This window comes from Colias philodice, chromosome 1 (genome assembly GCF_061535455.1).
Source record: "Colias philodice isolate Cphi_HAF_F1 chromosome 1, ilColPhil1 Martin Lab GWU primary, whole genome shotgun sequence".
NCBI lineage: Eukaryota > Metazoa > Arthropoda > Insecta > Lepidoptera > Pieridae > Colias > Colias philodice.
This window is the reverse complement of record NC_143086.1, coordinates 16,792,640-16,810,079: the sequence shown is the minus strand read 5'-3', so window position 1 is coordinate 16,810,079 and position 17,440 is coordinate 16,792,640. Positions and strand designations below refer to the sequence as shown.

The 17,440-nt window shown below is 37.9% G+C and overlaps 2 protein-coding genes across 4 annotated transcripts in view; one reads left to right on the top strand and one right to left on the bottom strand.

Moving 5' to 3' along the window:
- LOC149491566 (proton-coupled amino acid transporter-like protein acs) overlaps nt 1-829 on the top strand; it is a 176,738-nt gene extending 175,909 nt beyond the window's left edge. The window contains exon 10 of the transcript XR_016315634.1: nt 813-829. The gene's annotated coding sequence lies outside the window, so the exon portion shown is untranslated. The remainder of the gene's footprint in view (nt 1-812) is intronic.
- The window catches only part of Pdp1 (PAR bZIP family member Pdp1), a 147,412-nt gene that overhangs the window by 107,736 nt on the left and 22,236 nt on the right, over nt 1-17,440 (bottom strand). The gene's annotated exons all lie outside the window — the stretch shown is intronic.

Sequence of the window (17,440 nt, the reverse complement as noted above, 5' to 3'; positions counted from 1 at the left end):
AATGCAATAATGTAACCCAAGGTGTACAAAAATCCTCAATAAAACTTCTGTCATCGCGTGCGCTGCGGAATCTATTGAAGATAGAACAAAAAAATGTTCTACGGTATTATAGAATGGATCAATATCTACAAGAAAGTCCGCGATACCATATGTCCATCTTCAGTAGTTATGTTACTACAACAACTTTTTTACGTTTTCAAAGTAAATAGAAGTGCCGACAGTATTCAAACCATGTTATCCATACACATATATTAATCCTTATCCCATTAAATGATGTTTTATTATAGACTGTTTCAATACCAGCAAAATACTTTTTAAATGAAAAGAATTGGATATTCCATTCCAAAGATATAACGAATTTTTAAAAGTGTCAATCTACAGAAAATAGTAGGTATACTGTTCGAGCAGGCCGTAGTGCGGGGGTCACGGAGGAATTCTACCAATATGCGTCTTGACGGAACACAGTGGGGTTTTGGTCAGTAGGAATCCGACATAACCCACGGCCCCTCCCCCGGAGGCCGTGGGTATCTATGAAAGATTTCCCCACTAAAACAAAAAAAAAAAAAAACAAAGGCCGTAGTGCGGGACGGGGTAAAGGTGATTTTCATGTGATTAAAAATTAAACCTATAGTCCGACCTATAGTAGACTTTTCACTGTAACGATATCGCATCTATGCGGGTGAAACCGCAGGGCATTGCTAGTATATAATATGACCAGTTATCTAATATTCACGATTCGCAGAAAGCGATTAACGAAGAGTTTTGGAATAGTTTCTTGGAGGATTATTATGAATTCCGAGTGGATGTTTGAGGTGATATATAATGCACTACAAGTTCATGCAGTATTTCAGGGAATGTTAGCCGCAGCGCGCCGCCGGCCCACGCGTCGATGTTCTGAGGATATGTTTAAAGACAATAAAATTAGCAGATAATATAGCGTTCGGAAAATGATCTTTAGAATATAAAGGAGAGGTTGAGTGCCCAATACCTAATGATCAAATCATATTATATATATATTTTCAGGCTGTACAACTTTTCTTTGTAGATAAAAAGTTAGTTACCCCTATGAATGCTTGGTATCTAAGAATCGTAACTCTTATTAATATAATCCATACTTTTACTATAATATTAGGTGTAGTCTATAATTTAATATTAGTATTATACTTTCGCGTCTTGCGAAAGTTTGTTTGTCTGTCTTTATAAATTCACATTGCAACATGTGCTGCAAGTTGCAACACGGCAATTTATATTTTGTGACTGGGGATAGTTAGGAGGCTCGAGCGAGAGGCTTAATTTTTAATACAGGAAACATCTCTTCGTACGGGAAAATTCATTACGATGAGCATTTGAATAACACCGAAATTTATAAATTCCGGTATTAAAAATGGGACGTAACATTCTCTAGGATTTTATTTGTCTACGAGCAAAAAGTTAGTATAAAATTAAAATAATTCCTACCAAGCTTTTTTGTGGTTATCCTTTCTTAAACTGATATTACATTCAAGTGAGAAGATCTATTTATAAAATACTGCGGTATTCAATAATTCAACAATAATAGATATTTATTTATATGAAGCGTAGGTATGTATCTACTATCTACTGCTTTGTATCAATTTCTCATGTAACATTGTGAGACAACCGCCATATAACTTAAGTTAGTTATGATATAAACATAAAATATCACACAGAAATCAAAAGTATGATTTGTGTAAATACTATCTTATAAATAGTTGTAAGTGTAACAAGGACATAAAGTATGTCAGCAGCGCCTGGTAGCAGCGGCTGACAAAAGTAGTACAATCGAACATGTTTGATGTGCAGTTACGGGGGTTTGGCGTCGCTTGTGTACACTGTACATGCCAATTACCTTACATAGACAAACTGCCCCATATTATGTTGATATCATGCAATTTTCTTTCACAATGTTATGTACCTTTTGTAATTCGCCCTTGTTCAAATATTGGAGGAATCAATATACCTATTACCTTCTTACCTTTTATAGGTTAGCGAATGCAAAAACTAGCTTGCGGTAAAAGAACACAGAATAAGATATAACAATTTTCTAGGCTTTGACATATAGACAGAGATTAAGGTAACACAGTCTCTTTCGCTACCTCCCTCCGCTGTTGATACCAGGGAGTACCAGGGTGTTCTGTTTAACTCGTGGCTAACATCGAGAAACAACAAATCCTAACATTTCTTATATTTTTTTAGTTTTCTTTAAGTGACGAAGCGCAAGGGCATCAGTTTTAAAAACAATGCCGCGAGTAAGTAAACGTTACTATTATTTTAAGTCTGAACCAACAGTTTGATAATATGCAAACTCCATAGTTTGCATATTATCAATCGTAACCATTTTCGTGCCAGTGACTCTAATTGGTGGAGTAACTGATGAATGATTAAATGCAAAATCGTCCAATTTTCGTAACAACACTCGCGTAATGTGTGCGTGGGAGAATACAATAGCAATTTAGAGTTGGAGCGATGCAGCGCGAACGAGTTCCAACCAACACGACGTCACGCGTCACGCTGACGGCCTGCCGCCGCTGCCGCATAGCTTCCACAACTTTCATTGCAGTAAAGATCCAACTTTGCTTCATTTTGTTTTAACTTAGATAATCCTTTCGAATCTTTAACGCCAATCGTGGAAAGGATAAAATTTTTTACATGTGGCGATTAGATTGATAACATTTTGTGGTAAAATAACCCCCACAGAAAATTCAGAAGTAACGTGCTCGAAAAAGGCTAATTAACTCTGTCGAAACATCAAATAGATATAAACTGGAAGCTGGTGCATATCGCCGTCTTCCGCTTGCGAGTGGACACGCAAAGAGGTGGACCGTTGGATCCAGTGAATGGGGAATTCGAGCAGCCATGTCGCAGCTCGGCAGTACGTCCATCATCGACAACCTTAAAATATATTACGCGGCAAAAATAGCACCAGCATCTTCCACGTAGCAACGTGCCAACGCTTGTGACCGCCACTATACGACACTTCGTCATTTCTACCAACAAAAAATGGCGGACATTATATTTATAGGCTGAACAGGAATAGTGAAGAACCCTCTGATTTCTGAGGTTGGATGTCGGATTCCTTATGTCTAAATGTGGAGGCAAATGAGACATCCGGGTTTTCAAGTATATGTTGATTTTCTTAAAACTGAGAATGCACCTTGACTGTACTATACCTATCCTCCGAGATAAATACGAATACAAAAACAATTTTAATCACTAATTTACAAGTTATAGGTACAGGATATAAAAATAGATTTCTCACGCTTTACCTCAAATAGTATGGATTTAATTTCTTTATTATGCTTTAATTTTAATCAATAAAGAAATACTATCTACTGCAAACACAGCCTGTTTTCATAAATTATTTCTTCCACGATAAGTGCTCCTGGAGGTGCCAATATTAGGTAGTCCCCGTTCAATATAATATTATCTTGTATTCCAGCGAAACTCGTACCTCGATATAAGTTGGTCTGTCTCATATGACATTAAATCGCTCTCTGACCACAACGAAGAGCATGTCGAGCGTCAGGCGACCCGTCCTCGACTCGGAATGTTTTATAATTCGCATTACGCGTCATTACCGCGCCCATTCATTGTTACTACGGCAAGAGGGAAATAAGCGATGCAGTACGCGATGCTATTTTTATGTTTCGTTCATCGCCAGCCGTCGCTCCTTTACATAATTGTCGAAGTGAAAATCAATAAAACCTATAAAGGCGAATGCAGTGAATGACAAAGAAACAAAATACACAAATTGCATGCAATGAAACATAAAGGACAGCACCATTACAGTGCATTATTTATTCATGTGATGCGCCGTACACCCGTACACCAGTACACGCGGCGGCGCCCGTGCGGTGCCGGCTGGCGCTGACAAGTGGCAACGCGCGCTCTCTGCAGTCTGCTCGCTGCGAAATATGACAAGGTCATAAGCTATTGTCAAATCACAAATGTTACTTACATATTCAATTATTCCAACATAAATATCACACTTCTCATTTTATGTGGAATTCTCTTACGAAATTATGTAAAATTTAGCTATACTATTGGACACTAACTCTATATAATACCTACTCTATTTTCAATTTGCACGTACATACATACATATATTTATTTAAAGCGATGTGTGCATTGTGTTTATTAAATAACAAAAATTAAAAATTAATTAAATATTTATTTATTTATTTGACAATTATGTACCACACCAAGTTAAAAATATTTACAAGTATGCAATATAATGTGATTGTTTCTACTATACATATACATGTAAGTATACGAGAATCTTCCATAATGATTTCTTTAATAATTTCTTTAAAGTGTTTTGATGAAAATAAAAACACGAAGATAAAGATACGTAAGTATTCATTTGCAAAAAAAAAGTTGGTGTGTTAAGTGCAAGGCACAGGTGCAAGGTTACACATGGAACAATGTAATTATCAGCATTAATAAGGACGAAATGATCGCGTCACGAGCGTGAGTATCATTGAGTTACTGACTCAGTGACACATATCAGTAATCAGCCGCAGGAGTGCGCCCGCGCCGGCCGGCGCATTTCCGTGTTCCTGATCGAGAGCGCGGGTCTACATTCCGAACAAAATAGAGACACTGGGCACTGGACACCCATAGCTCATCACAAAACGCTCTCAGTTGCGAACGGACAGTGTTGATCTATTCTTTCTCTAATGTTTATAGAAATTGATATTTCATATAAATTTATATAATATTATGGAATTACTTATATATAAGGAACAAAACCCTAAAATATACATAACTTTGTATAATACAATCGGGTCGTTGTTAAGTTCCAGATCACGTTGCTGGCCAACAGACGTGTCCAGAATCATGGACATAGATTCTACAAAAAATTGCGACGAAAGTTACAAGAATACTGATAAGCGGAGTGCATCGTCCTGGCAAAAATAAAATAAAAAACCTGTTTTATTTGGTGATATAATATGTAAAGAGGTGTTATAAATTATTATTGTACAAACCAACTTCGTTCGCTTGCAGTTTACGTATTTTATTACCGAGGAATCTAATTCGGGCCTGTGCATTAAGAATAGATAGAATGAATGAACTGAATTAGAATTATTGATGAATACGTTATTCGATTGCGGCTCGGATCCGAAAGTTTATATTTATACGCTGCGTTGGCAAGACGAGGAAACCCGACGCATCTCGTGATCGGATTGTAATGATTTGGCGCGCCAGCTCCTAAATAGTTTAATCATTATATTTGGAACGCGCTGCTATGGTGATGCTCTCCCGAAATGGTCATGATTGATGGCCGAGGCGCGTCTCGGAACCCGATACCGCTGTGGGGAGCACGGCCGGGAGCGCTCCTTCCCGGAGCGGTCGGGTCAGCTCTTCGTCTACTCGAGACCAGGCCAGTCAACATTGATGCCCGCTAATTGAGTTAGCGTCGCTCCGTCACTTGGCAAGCACCTCACGATGCTCTAGCTCATGTAGGTCACGAATCGTAATCGTTGTGTCATTGCCACCAAACGGACAACATACTGCGCATGCTATAATACTTTAAAACCCTACAATGTATGATATCTAGAGCTATATAGGCCACGGTGGGAGTAGACCTTAATCTGTAACACGCTCATAGTAAAGTACTAAGCGGGCCCTAATACCTTGTGATTGGGAACGCAGAGATCAGTTCATCTGTGAAATTGGCAAGCATTTATACTGAAGAGCTTATAAAACCAAAGATCGACTAATAAAATGAACACAGTTACTTTAATGGAGATTTACATTAATAAGGGAAATAATCTTAGCATAGAATTTATGAAGTTCATCATTGTACCTAATGTATCGTCATTGGTATATTATAAAGCGGAAATACAAAAAGACAAAAAAAATAGTTCTCGTCGACTCGCACCATTTATGAAAATTAAGTGTTGAAAGTCAGAATAAAAACGCAGAGCAGAGAAGTCAATCATCCCGAAACTCACGACCGTCGACACGAGGTACAGGTTATATTTAGAAAATACAATGTATGAAAGTTACCACATAAACGATTATATGAATGGACGCAACATGGCAACAGACTTGAGAACGAATCAATCAGAGGAACTAACTCTCGACATCCGACTTTGTCCGCACCGCTTTGTGTTACACACTATGCAGGTGTGTCGGTGCGACCTCACTTTCAGCTTCCAACGAGTGAATTACACGCTCCAATGACAAGTGATGGATAACGGTAATGAATGATATTGGAAATGTACTCAGTAGGGTTAGCGAGATACGCACAATTGCATAATGTTGCGTATAGTTTACTTTAATGTAATATTAATTACTTTAAAACGACGGATCGAATGTATAAAGTAATTGCGGAGCTATTAGCGTACGTAACTGGAGATAAGATAATTTATTGTAATTATTTCAGTAGCAAACAGGCCAGGTCAGGCAAGAGTTTAAGTGACAAAAGGACGGCAGCGCGCTGGAGTGGCGTCATTTGATGAGCATGCACATTAATTGTTGGGCGAACGTGCTTAATTGCGATTTGAAAAGCGCCAGAAAGTGTTCGACACCAACAAAATATTTAAAGTTAAAATGTTAAGTAGTCTCTTTCATATTCTATTGTTACAGTGCACAAACTTTAGTTCTTATTATAAGCGTCGTTGTTTTGCACGCCTCATAAGCGAAGCGTTGAGGTGGGTACTACTGTCACTTCGCGCAAAACATCTGATTTTTCAAACTTAAAATGTCTTTATGTATCATACATTGCACTTGTAAGATAATACATACACACACATATTAAGAAAAAACACTATTTTTAACGTTCATGATATTTTTGATGTCATTTTTGTTATTTAAACTAGTTAAAAAACAGTTTAAAAAAGTTCTGTCTTGGACGTCCGTGTATCTGAATGTGCGGAGGATTTTCTTGTTAACACGATAGCGACCGAAATACTTTACTAATCGAGTCTTTTTTTTTTCTCTTACGCTTGAGTATGCTCAGGAATAGAACCCTTTCATTTTTCAGGGTCTGATTCGATGTGGTTTAATTGTTATTAAATAAACAAAAATAATAATTAATAAATAATTATTAAAAAAAAATTATGAGGCGTGCACTTTTGGATTTTCCAAACTATTCTTGTTTTTTTTCTAACTAGTTTCCTATGTAGGGAAATGTTTTGTGTTTCTTATCCGTTGACAATAAGGTAAATTATACTCGTATGAAACACGTCTAACGTGTTTAACACGTCTGTTATTTGAACTGCACATTAATTTATCGCAGGAACTTACGATGCCTTATTCGCATTGAATACTTTACACATTGAATAAGGCGTCGCTTGCATTAGCGGGTAGGAGTCAGGACAATGTTGAACAAAGCCCATAAAAGTCGAACGTGGATAACAAAGGCGTCCCAGACGCATTAGAGCTCCTGTCATCTCTGATAACTCTTGTAAAACCACTAAACAACATCGTATTATGACATAATGTAGGTCAGTAATTGATACCTTGTGCGGTACCTAAGCTTTGCAGAAACACTACAAGTGTCTCATCAGTCATCTAGCCCCGGCTTCGTTCCTAGATTGCTATTGTGAATATGTACTACCTTTCTATGCTTTACTAGGAACTTACACAATATTTTTAAACAGTATCAAACTATATCCATTGATAATCATATTATAATAGACCTGACAAAACAATCAAAAGCTGAATCTGAGTAAACTCGCTGGATTTCGTACTGATCCCAATTAGGTTATTACAGAGGATAATATGGCCAAATGTCCCTATCGATCCCGATTATATATTGTTTTTTCCACGAGGTTTAATTATCTTTTGCATATTACAGTTCCATTTTAATTTCCACCTACAAAGCATCAACACGTTAATTATACGAACCCAAAATTTTTGAAAAGCAAACCTAGAAAACGACACACGTGCTCTTATGTATGGCAACATCGGGCTGAGGAACTTAAAACGAGTATAATGAGGATTATTATTTTACATTATTATTTTGCATTCAGTAGAGTAACTGATTACTGAGTCTCTCCAGACACTTCGCAATCCGAAGAGCATCGCGAACTTGACTCGGGAGATTGTTAGAAAATTATCAAGACGTGCTCAAAACACCTGAAAAGTTTGAACTCAAACGGTTTAACGATGAGCCTCAGATCTCCGGACGCTGGAAACTGTAGCCTGTCCTAATAGCGCTCACCAACTTGCTAATTTCTGCTCCGTACTCCGTACACAGCGACAAATACTACAGCATTTTATTTATTACTAGCGACCCGCCCCTAAATACACTACAGAAAAACTGTGATCGTTGTTATAAAAACATAGCGGCCCGCTCCGGCTCTAGCGACTCGCCCCGGCTTCGCACGGGTGCAATGCTGATACATGGCTGAAACTAAATACACTACAGAAAAACTGTGAACGTTTTTTATAAAAACAAAGAGGCGCTCCGGCTTCGCACGGGTATAAAATACATAATATATATATATATGTTACGGCTAAAGGTAGGTGAGAACATAAACTTAAGATTAGCCGGCTAAACTTAGGTTTATTTTCGACGAGGTGTTAATGTTAGTTTGTTCTATCTTTAGCCGGCTAAACTTAAGTGTAACCGCAGGCCCGTGGCTAAAAATGTCGGGGTGGGTAGATTTGGTTACTATAATACATGTAAGGAACAGGGCGAGTGTTTTCTGGCACTTCGCCGGCTGCTGCCGCAGCACGCTCGCTGCGCTCGCTCGGCTCGTGCGGGTCTTAAGAGTTCTAACCTAACCTAACCTAGCCACCAGCTTTCTGCCCTGAGTCGGGGTGGGTAGATTTGGTTACTATAATACATGTAAGGAACAGGGCGAGTGTTTTCTGGCACTTCGCCGGCTGCTGCCGCAGCACGCTCGCTGCGCTCGCTCGGCTCGTGCGGGTCTTAAGAGTTCTAACCTAACCTAACCTAGCCACCAGCTTTCTGCCCTGAGTCGGGGTGGGTAGATTTGGTTACTATAATACATGTAAGGAACAGGGCGAGTGTTTTCTGGCACTGTGCGGGCCCCTCAAGCCCTCCACCGGCCCGGCGCTAACCAAATCTACCCACCCCGACATTTTTAGCCACGGGCCTGCGGTTACACTTAAGTTTAGCCGGCTAAAGATAGAACAAACTAACATTAACACCTCGTCGAAAATAAACCTAAGTTTAGCCGGCTAATCTTAAGTTTATGTTCTCACCTACCTTTAGCCGTAACATATATACCTATAGATATGTATATAGCCGGGCGACCGGCCGGTACCGCCGCAAACGCTACGTCCCGCAATTTTTAAATCTGTAATATCTTCGAAAATATTCACTGTAAAGGGCCATAATAGATCTATATTAAATGAACAATGTATTCAAGGTATTTAATTGGTTAAGGATTAATGCTGTATTGGTTAAAATCGCTTCGAAAATTAGCCATTATTTGTCGTAAAAAGTAAATGACAAAAAAAGTTATTGTGGGTTATCCATAAGAGATAGACATACCATCGCGGACTTTTCTGTAGACCTTTTCAATGTGTATAATACTTAGTACATTATTTTGATAAAACTCGTAGGGTTCATATCAGCCTGCGTTTGCAATGTAAGACTTATATGACATATACGACATATACTTATATGAAACCTCAAAAATAACAGTACTTCTCCTCTATTTAATGGATGTTATTATACATATGAATTATAAACCTTCTTCTTGAATCACTCTATCTATTAAAAAAAACCGCATCAAAATCCGTTGCGTAGTTTCAAAGATTTAAGCGTGCAAAGGAACATAACTACATAAGGACATAGGGACAGAGAAAGCGACTTTGTTTTATACTATGTAGTGATTAAGAACAATAATTGGCGGTGCGTCCGCTCGTTTGCCTCCCTATAATATAAAAAAAAATTGCCACACATATAACTAACATTTATGAACAATTAGGTACATTTTCAGTGACGTGCTTTTACGAAAAGTAATGTTCAATGTAAAGTTAAAAGATATAAATAGAACGTAAATATATGAGAGAGAAGTGAAGTGTGACTACGCTGAGCGAGCAGCGCGAGCGCGCGCGGCCGCCCACGGCTCCCGTTCACGTGATCTCTCGGTATTTCACCGCTTCCACTATACGCTACCTATTTGTCATCCTACGCCTTGCTTCCCGAGTTCCCGACCGACGAAGACAACATGATATAAAGCTTTTAATCACATGCACGCGTTTTCATGTCAGTCTGCCACCCAAATTATATTATAATGTAATATGTCCCTACCATTATAATAATATTCCATTCATTTTACATCGATACGACGAAACATCTGCATTGAGTGAATTTCTACAAAGAAGCCGCAAAGTAAATACTTACATTATTTTTTGAAGTAGCTTATAAAGCTACAGTTGTTAAAATTAAAGCGACGTATTATACCTAGTGTTGTTTCCGCAGCGATTTAGCCGAGGGACGGCCGCATCTATTGCAACTCCCGAAGATTTATCTCGGCCCGAGTACATTTGAACCCGTGCCAAACCCCGTCTCGATAAAAATTTCAACCCTAGTAACTTCGTCTGCGGCAGACAATCCTTGAATTTCATTAAAACTGTCTTCTTTCAATTTTATCTCAATAATGTATGAAAGCGGTACTCCTAGGTGCTCGTGGAATTGGTTTTCGTTAACAGTGGCAATATAAAGAATGATAAACTATTCATTAATTCTGATTGGACAGGTGCAAGGTTAAGCGTTATTTTATTTATTTATACTAGTTGTGCCCCGTGGTTTCACCAACGTTGATGATGTTGTAAATGCACTATTCAACACAAAATATATTTTTTAGTTTTATAGGTACGTTCGGTGCGTTTATATAATAGATTTATCAGAGATTAGTCAAGAAAATATATTTGCAATGATTACTATTCCTGTAAATAGTGAGCGGCAAGCGACGGCAGGGACGGCAGTGCACAGGAGCGTGGTGCGCAGGCGACCGCGACGCGAGGAAGCGCTGATTGAGCTCGGGCAGCCCTCCCGCATCCGCGCTGCACACGTTTGCACCGCAATTATATCGTGAAGTACCGTCCATTATCATATTTATGAATGGACAATGGATGTGCAGTGTGTACTCTACAAACTCTTCATCTCGAATTCTATGATACCTACACAGTTTTACGTATGACACCGCATTTATTTTTCTACTCAATGACCCGTCAGAGCTAATGCATTCGTGCGACCTGAAGTAATGACACACCCCGGACACTCCATACAAAATTATCGTTTTGACTGTCACACTGTAGAGACTGCAAATGTGTGTGTTGCTTTATGGTTGGCACATTTTTAACTAGCGTAAAAAAAATACGCGTTTTTCTGATGAAATACATCCGTAAACAGAACAATATCTAACCATGTTCTACGAAAAACGATAATCACAAATCCAAAATAATAAAATTACTTTAAGTCAATTTGATTAATGTTGTCAATCTTCGTTGCGTATCGTCCTTACAGAAAAATGCGGACCATTTTTAGCCTGATCGTGCGGGGTGAGGTAAGTTTTTAATTTTGGCGGGAGGCGGAGAGTGTCCGTTCTGTAGCGTTTAGCTACTATTATGTATTCACTATTCTGTGGTAATGACGTTGAGTAATGTTATGCGTGGTTTTCTTAATTAGCAAATTTCTTACGTTTTACTTTCATTAAGTTCTTCTGATTCATTTTTTTTAAATAGAGATGAATGTCTAAGAATTTGAAAAAATAGACATGAAGAGATCTCCGATTTGACTCGTCAGCATATTGAATATTCAGTCCTGAGCCCAAAAGCAGATGTCGAGGCCTCCATTGAAAGCGTGTGAGGAGGGAACAGCTCTCGGCAGGCAGGAGCGCCGCAGGAAGTCTCGCGGGCGAAGGCCGAGGGCTGAGTCACGCGTGCGACTCAATCCTGGCACAGCCCACGCATAATAATGTTCACTGCGGTTTTAATGTGCACTCTATTTCAGTGAGAAATGCTTATACATAATATGTTATTATATCTTTATTCTTCTCGAGTGTTTTTATGGATAGATGGGTATTTGCGCTGCCTTGAATTCCCTCTCTATAATCATCAGTTTTCAATATCATAGATAATATTATAACGAGCGTGGCGAGCCCGCGAAGTTGCGAAGCATCATGTAAATTACCCTCAGATTGCATCGCCTTTGTGCTTATAAAAAGGAAATGAGGTCACTTATGAGCAGTTTGAAGGAATTTCAAAACAAACAGTAGTTCGAGCGAAGTGTGGTCTGTTAAAACTTTCAAGATGTCTCCGAGTAAAGACATTCTTCTATGAAGAAATTTACTTCGATAATTACTGATAAAAACTATAAAAATAAAAGTTTAGCTTCTTAGTCTTATAAAAGGTTATGATAAGCGTGTCTGTGTTACGCACATCTCGTACAGTTCACGTTCGTATGAGTAAGGATAAGCTAAACAATGCATAAAGCACTGGAAAGTCAGGTACATAATTGAGTATTTGAATAAAAAAAAAATTATTGATTTTTTTTATGTACATATTTTGAATCTTTATTATTAATAATATATCCTTTTATCCTGATAAGGATCGCCAGGATCAGCTTAAAACATATGTTTGTAAGTAACCAATTCTCCTTTCGATTCGATTTAGACCCACTATAAACCGACGGATTTAATTTAAATTTTGTATACTTAGGTATAAAAACCCGGTAACTATACAATAATTTCTTGAATTTATCTTATTATCCTGTTTAGTTTTTCAAACTATAGGTAATTATTTTTCTATCAACTGCAATGAGTGAAAACTAACATTATGACGTCACACGCGCTCGGGTAACGCTTCGGGAGTTGTCGGCGTGTCTTCGGTACTGGATTCAAAGACTAATTTTTATTTTGAAATAACTTTTGAATTATTGCAAAAAAAAATAAAAATAAAAACAGTTTTGTTATAAAACTAATATATAATCTTTCCATTTATCACAAAAAAAAATCATTTAAATACTCAATTGTGGCGCTCCATCTTCATCAACAAATTCATCGTTCATAAACTTATACACATCACTTTTTCCGCAAAACTATAAGTAAACGTTTCGAGTTCCGCTCCCGAGAAACTTTAATTAATTAACTATTCCTTAACTTTTACCTTAACTTGTTACATGTCTTATAAAATCAATCTGAAGTTGCCGCTACACGCGATACACAGTCGCTTTAATCCGAACCGTCTCAGGAGATTTCGTTTCTAATAAGTTGGTAATAATATTAGTACATTGCAAATCGATTATATGTTGACTGTGTATTAAAATATTCAAAGATTGATAAAAATAAAATTTATTAGTATCCATTGATTAAGAATAAAGATTTAGGTATATTCGATTAGTACTAGTATAACCAATCGATTGGAATCGGTAAGATTCAAGTTGTATTCGCATACGTACAAAGGCCATCACGGGTGGATTTGACAAGCAAATCGCGTCGACAGAAATAGAACATTGCATGCGGGCAGAAAATGAGGCATGAAGCGGGAGCGGTGCAGCTTCTATGATCGGTTCAATTGAGGGTTAACTTCGCCCGCTATCTCGCTGACAGCATTACCGGCCCGGGGTATCATTGCACACGACGTTACAGCAAAAGCGCTAATATTAATGTTTTGACTCTTATCCTACGATTATTTCATACTATGCAGGTCGACCTTTAAGTGACAAATACCCACTTTTAATGAAGGCCCCAATATCGTGATAGTTTGAGAACACCACACTACGCACAGCAGGTGGCAAGTCGTTCCACAGCTGGTTACCACCGTTGAGAGTTGAGACCACTGTTTGATGTTGGAAGATGATAATATTTATGAAGTTTTAATGGCAGAATTGCTAAGTATAAACTCATATATTATTGAGCATATCATTATATTGTTCAACATAATGATTGTTATCACTTTACTTATCAAATTATGAAATTAAGTATTAAAATAACATAGTTTATACGAAAATATTTATTTCGCTTTTATATCGGGACGTATTCGATACAGAGCGTTAATGAACCTAGCTCAAATTCCACGTAAATCGTTTCATCAAAAGGCTCAATAAAATCTCAAATTTTAGTACATAATGAAAATAATGGTGAAATAAATTAACTTTCATGCAATATCACTAACGATGTTTTTTTTTACAAGCGTCACAATTCACAAATCAGAATAACGAAACCAGTTCGCACGAGGTCTTGCGATATATGAGATATATCGCTTTATTATCTCTCGTAAGGAAGTAACGTCTGTCCTTAATAGATATTACCATTTACACACAATGATATTATATATACAAACAAGTTTACACATGTGAAAAAATGATAACGAAAGAATTAAATAAGAAATAGACTGACATTGAACAGTAAAACTGTCATTGTGATACTGTGAGTGGGTTTCAGATTTAGTTTGTGAAGTTCTAATACGATCGCAAAGCACTCCGCTGAAACGTCTCGGCGTCTTAACCGTGCACTCTCTCGATAACATTATTTTTACAAAGGAAGGCGCTCCGCAGTCGCTATCTCAATCACTCTCATCCAGTCGATTGTGATGCGACAGTGCCGCTACCCGCTACATTCGATTGTACTTACGAGTACGTTAATGGGAGGATGATATTTCGTAAATGATCGAATTTAAATGTCATCACGCTCGTTCTTCAAAAACTGATTGGTTTTGGAATGTGCGAGGCTTCCGGCAAATGATCAAATCCGCCGCTGCAAAAAGCACGAAGCGTGTAATTGAACGGACACGCGAGCCTGCCTGCCCCGCCCGCGCGCCGCCCGCCCCCCGCCCACGCCCCGGCTCGACTCCCTCCTTTCTAGGAAATATCTAGACATTTGCTTTGACGAATTATACATTCATTAGTATGTGTATAAATAACCCTAAATTTGAAGTAAATATTATCTTTTCGTCTATAGAGATACGGGTAGCTCGGTGATGTAGGTAATAGATATGTCATTTGCACGTAATCGATACATCCAAACCATAAATTGCAATTTGCCAGCAATCTCAAACCGGATATTTATTAAGCCGCATCACATCTCGCTAAATGACAAGACTCGCAGAAAGCATTAGATTACATGAAGCTAATTAAGTCTGCGGCTGCTCCTAGATTGCACACCCTGACTACCGATTTGAGGTATATCTAACTTAATTGGCTGCCATTTCCAATCGTACCTATTACACTACTTCGTGTTTATTGCTTACATTATCCTGTCTCTTATAGACAAAGAGCAATGAACGTTCTATTAAAGACACGTCACATTGAATCGTTTACACACTGATGAGGTTTAATTGCGGAATCGATGAAGTTTATCTCTCATTTCCTTCGAATGAAGCTGTATCGCACGTCATTTAATTAATTGATTCGATTCGAACTGCGCTTCCTAATTTATCAATAGTGATTGCGATAGGTGATAGCCGATAGTTGATTTGTAGCATTCTGTTTGTATTTCGTTTCGATATCTACATTTCTTTCACATTCAGCCTAAACTTAATGACTTTAATTCAAATATCAATTTAAGTTACTATTATTTAATATCAAATAAATTGTTCGAGATCAAAGTCCACGCTAACCAAATCACCTGTCTATATTGTGCCGATACTTAGAAACACTTTATGCAGATAAGAGTCGACATATTGTATCTCTAGTGAGTAGTGGGGACATGGGGACGCGGGGACACGGGGACGGGCGTAGAGCGAGTTCTCGGTAAATCGCCACACAAAGCGATGCGTTTCATTTGATCCGCATCACGAGACCATAAGAATGTATATATATCAGCCTGCGGCACGTGATCACAAATCGCAATATACGGACAAATAGGAAACCAACTCTACCTCTTTATTGAAATTTTTAATCTCTTCAATATCGAAGTTTTTCTTGAAGTAGAAGATGCATTTGTTATAACAATATAAATGAAAAATGTTTGTAACCTTTATTTGGTTAAAACACAATAAGTAGTACCATCGATCAAAAACTTTATATCGAGAGAAATTACTATCTACGTAACAAATTTAAAAGCGCTGCATTAGGTTTCGACTTTGTATTAACCGATCTAATTTCTTGACGAAGTTCCGTCTTTATTATATATCGGAGGGTTTCAGATGAAAACCAATATTAGTATACTATTAGGGTGAAGAATGAAGTGGCGTGCTCGGCCAGTCGGCAAGTTTGTCTCTCGCGAGTCCCGCCGGCACCGCCAGCCGCCGGCACTCAGCAGGTGCTCTCAGCTCCTGTACTCACTCTTACAAATTTAGAGGTTGGGAGACGCTCTTAACTTTCAACGATCTGCTTATTTTGAAGTTTCGCAACGAACACTTCAGCGATATTTGTTTTATTGGCTTATGTGTCACTATTTTATAACAAATTTATAATATTATAAACAAATCACTACATAGTATCTATAAAACAAAGTCGTTTCTCTGTCCCTATGTCCCTTTGTATGCTTAAATCTTTAAAACTTCGCAACGGATTTTAATGCGGTTTTTTTTAATAGATAGAGTGATTCAAGAGGAAGGTTTGAGTATATAATTTATTAGGTTTAAGTCAAAGCGGGCGAAGCCGCGGGCGGTAAGCTAGTTAGTTAAAAATAAATAAAACTCGATTACCTACTCTATAACTCTATATACAATAAAGAAACCAAAATTGAGAAATGACTAAGTACCTAATAAAGAGTTAATAGCGGATTCAATAACATCTTTAAGATGCTATACCAAATAATTAATATGAATTCGTCATGACTGAGCTCTCTGCAGTCGCAGCAGTGATCTTTATAGATTTTATTGTATCATTGAAAGCGCTACACCGTCATTAATGAACTTCATCGCAATTATTTATGAAACGACGCTAACTAGGACAGCACGAACGAAATAGTCATTAATACAGACTAATAATGATGTGCGTCAATATATGAAGTACTATAATATATAAACATAAATACTCTCCGCCCGCGGCTTCGCTCGAAAATTAACAGTAATTATCGTATCCCATTTTTAATATAGGTAGCACAATCTGTCGGAATTTTTAATTTCGGAGTGACGCAAATGCGAATTATAAGTAACTAGCTGCTCCGCGCGGTTTCACCCACGTGGCTCCACCCCTGTTGGTCGTAGCGTGATGATATATAGCCTATAACCTTCCTCGATAAATGGGCTATGTAACACCGAAAGAATTTTTCAAATCGGACCAGTAGACCTCGAGATTAGCGCGTTCAAACAAACAAACAAACTCTTCAGCTTTATAATATTAAAGTATAGATGTCATATCGTAAAATCGTGCGTGGCGACGTGATATATTGGTTCAAAATATTTCAAAGCCGTCTTCGATAGAAATATGTAATTATTTTTATCGGCGTGTTTATTGTGTTAACCTTAACAGCTATTTAACACTCAGCCTATGCCAACCACAAAGGCAGAAATGTAAATGGGATTTCGTTATGTGTGCACGAGT